The sequence below is a fragment of the Mandrillus leucophaeus genome, unplaced genomic scaffold (assembly GCF_000951045.1).
Source record: "Mandrillus leucophaeus isolate KB7577 unplaced genomic scaffold, Mleu.le_1.0 Scaffold17, whole genome shotgun sequence".
NCBI classification, from domain to species: domain Eukaryota; kingdom Metazoa; phylum Chordata; class Mammalia; order Primates; family Cercopithecidae; genus Mandrillus; species Mandrillus leucophaeus.
The window spans coordinates 4309228-4313728 of NW_012101698.1; positions in this window are offsets into that span (position 1 = coordinate 4309228).

Consider the following 4501-nt stretch of genomic DNA (forward strand, 5'->3'; position numbering starts at 1 on the left):
GGGAGGCTGAGGCAGGAGAATTGCTTGAACCCGGTAGGGAGAGGCTGTAGTGAGCTGAGATCGTGTCACTGCACTCCAGCCTAGGTGACAGAGCAAGACTCCATTTCAAAAGAAAGAAAGAAAAGAAGGAAGGAAGGAAGAAAGGAAGGAAGGAAGGAAAAGAAAAGCTTATATTGAGCTTCATACTCAATGGTGAAATACTAAAATCTTTTGTTCTAAGGTCAGGAAAAAAGCATGGATGCCCACTTTCACCACTTTAATTCAACATAGTATTGGAAGTAGTGGCCAGAACAATTAGACAAGAAAAAGAAATAAAAGGCATTCAAATTGGAAAGGAAGAAGTAAAATTATCTTTGTTCACAGATGACATTATCTTATATGTAGAAAACCTTAAAGATTCCACAAAAACTGTTAGAACTGTTCAGCAAAGTTGTAGATTACAAAATTGATATGAAAAAGTCAGTTGCTTTTCTATACACTAACAATGAACAATACAAAAAGAAAATTAAGAAAACAATTCCATTTACGATAGCATCGAAAAGAATAAAATACTTAGGAATAAACCTAACCAAGGAGGTAAATGATTCGTATAATCAGCTGGACGCGGTCGCTCATGCCTGTAATCCCAGCACTTTGGGAGGACAAGGCGGGTGGATCACGATGTCAGGAGTTCAAGACCAGCCTGGCCAACATGGTGAATACCTATCTCTACTAAGAATATAAGAATTAGCTGGGTGTGGTGGTGCACACCTGTAATCCTAGCTACTCAGGAGGCTGAGGCAGGAGAATTGCTTGAACCCATGAAGCAGAGGCTGCAGTGAGCTGTGATCATGCCACTGCACTCCAGCCTGGGCAACAGAGCGAGACTGTGTCTCAGGGAAAAAAACCAAAAACGATTTGTACAGTCAAAACTACAAAACATTGCTGAAAGAAACTAAAGGAGACACAAATAAATGAGAAGACATCCCATGCTCATGGATTGCAGTACTTAATGCTGTGAAGATATTCATGCTACCCAAAGTGATCAATAGATTTCAATACAATCCATATCAAAATCCCAATAGTATTTTTTTTTTTCAAAATAGAAAAAAAATCACCCTAAAATTCATACAAAATCTCAAGGGACCCTGAATAACCAAAAAAAATTTGAAAAGGAAGAATAAAATTGAAGGAGTCACACTTCCTGATTTCAAAAGATATTACAAAACCACAGTAATCAGAACAGTGTGGTACTGGCATAAAAACAGATAAATGGGCCAATGAAGTAGAAAAGCCAAGAAATAAACCCTTGTATATATGGTCAAATGATCTTTGACAATGGTGCCAAGATGACTGAATGGGGAAAGAACAGTGTCTTCAATAAATGGTTTTGAGAAAACTAGATATCCATATGCAAAAGAAGCTGGGCCCTTATATTACACCATATGTAAAAACTCAAACTAGACTAAAGACCTAAATGTAATACCCCAAACTATAAAACTCCTAGAAGAAAACATGGGAGGAAAGCTTCCTGATACTGGATTTGACAATGATTTCTTGGATATCACACCAAAAGCATAGGTAACAAAAGCAAAAATGGACAAATGGAACTTAAAAACTTTTGTGCATCAGAAAACATAATCAAAATGAAAAGGCATTTTCTTCTCCCTGTGGAATGGGCAAAAATATTTTAATATTATATATCCGATGAGGCATTAACATTCAGAATATATAAAGAACTCCTGCAACTCAACAACAAAAAAGTCAAATGACCCAATTTAAAAAGGGACTTGAATAGGCATTTCTCCAAAGAAGATACACAGATGGCCAACAAGCCTATGAAAATATGCCCAACATCACTAACCATTAGAGAAATTCATACCAAAACCACACTGAGATATCACCTCAGGATAATAGGATGGCCATTATTTTTTTAAAAACACCAAAACCCAGAAAATAGCAACTGTTGATGAGGGGATATCACCTCAGGATAATAGGATGGCCATTATTTTTTTAAAAACACCAAAACCCAGAAAATAGCAACTGTTGATGAGGATGTGGAGCAACTGGATCCTTTTGCATTGGTGGTAGGATTGCAAAATGGTGCAGCCACTATAGAAAATAGTATGGCAGGCGAGACGCAGTGGCTCATGCCTGTAATTCCAGCACTTTGGGAGGTCAAGGTGGACAGATCACCTGAGTTGGGAGTTCGAGACCAGCCTGACCAACATGGAGAAACCCTGTCTCTACTTAAAAAACAAACAAACAAACAAACAAACAAAAACAGCTGGTAGCACATGCCTGTAATCACAGCTACTTGGGAGGGTAAGGCAGGAGAATCGCTTGAACCCGGGAGGTGGAGGTTGTGGTGAGCCGAGATTGCAGCATTGCACTTCAGCCTGGGCAATAAGAGTGAAACTCCATAAAAAAAAATAAAAAAGGAAAGAAAATAGTATGGCAGTTCCTCGAAAACTGCCAGACTACCGTATGATTCAGCAATACCACTTTTGGTTATATATCCAAGAGAATTGAAAGCAGAGTCTCAAAGAGATATTTAAGAGATATTTGTGCTGTCATGTTCATAGCAGCACTATTCACAGTATCCAAGAAATGGAAGCAACCAAAGTGTCTACTGAGGGATGAATGGATAAACAAAATGTGGTATATACATATAATAGCATATTATTTAGACTTTTAAAAAGGAAGAAAATCCTGTTACATGCTACAACATGGATGAACCTTGAGGACATAATGTTAAGTGAAACAAGCCAGTCACAAAAAGACACATACTGTATGATTCCATTTATATGAGTTATCTAAAATAGTCAAATTCATAGAAACAGAAAATAGAATGATAGAAACTAGGGTCTGTGGGGAGGAGTAAGTGAGTTGTTTAATAGGTAGGGAGTTTCAGATTTGCAAGATGGAAAAGTTCTGGAGATCTATTTCACAAAATGTGAATATGTTTTACTGAACGGTACACTTACTATGGTTTAGGTGGTAAACTTTTTATGTGTTTCTAAAAGTCACAATAAAAAAAACCCCATAAACCCATGTAAGCTCCATGATGACAATAGTTTTTTGTCTGTTTTATTTTCTTCTATATGATCAGTATTTAGAACAGCATCTGGGACAGGGTAGCCTCTCAGTACATATTTGATGAATGAATGAATGAGAAAGTACAAAGACTAATGTGTTGCCATTACTTTTTATCCTCTTGTTAAGTGAACTACAGCAAGGGAAAGTTAAGTTTAACTGAAGATATTATTAGCATAGATGAAAGACACAGAGACAAAGGCATTTAGAAATATCACTTTCAGAGAGGAGAAAGGAAAGTTGATAAACACTTGAAAAGTTGTTCAACATCATTAGCCATTAGGGAAATGCAAATCAAAACCATGAGATACTTCTTCAGACTTATAGGATGGCTATAATAGAAAAGTCAGACAATAATGAGTGTTGGGAAGAATATGGAGAAATTGAAATCCTCATACACTACTGGTGGGAATGTACAATAGTGCAGCCACTTTGGAAAACAATTTGGCATCTCCTCAAAAGGTTAAAAAATATAGTTACTATATGACCCTCAATTCTACTCCTAGAGAAAAGAAAACAAGAGAAAAGAGAACATATGTTTTATAAAAACTTTTACACAGCTGGGCATGGTATTGTGTGTCTATAATACCAGCTATTCGGGTGGCGGAGGCAGGAGGATTGCTTGAGCCCAGGAGTTTGGGACCGGTCTGGACAACATAGGAAGACGCAGTCACACACATAAAAATCTTTACAAAGCCAGGTGTGGTAACTCATGCCTGTAGTTCCTGCTACTTGGGAGACTGAAGTGCGAAGATCACTTGAGCTCAGGATTTTGAGGCTGCAGTGAGCTGTGTTAGCACCACTGTACTCCAGCCTGGGTTACAGAGCCAGACCCTATCTCTTAAAAAAAAAGTCCAAAAAGCTTTCACATAAATGTCCATAGCCATATTATTTATAACAGCCAGAAAAAAAAAATGGAAACAACCCAAATGTTGGATAAATAAAATGTGATGCATCTATACAATGGAATATCATATGGGAGTGAAAAAGAGTGAAATACTGATTCATGCTACTATAGTACATGAAAGAATCTTGAAAATGTTAGTAATCAAAAATACTATGTATTGTGTGATTCCATTTATATAAATGTCAGAATAGGCAAACTCATTGTATTGCTCCATTCTTGCACTGCTATAAAAAACTACCCGAGACTGGGTAATTTATAAGGAAAAGAGGTTTAACAGTGCTAAGAGTTCTGTGGGCTGTACAAGCCTCTCCTTTTGAGGAGACCTCAGGAAACTTACAATAATGGCAGAAGGTGAAGGGGAAGCAGGTACATATTCACTTGGCCAGCAGGAGGCAGAGGAAGGCACTACACACTTTTAAATGAGCAGATCTTGGGAGAACTCTATCACAAGAACAGCAAGGGGGAAGTCCACTTTCAAGATTCAATCACCTCCCACCAGGCCCCTCCTCCAACATTGGG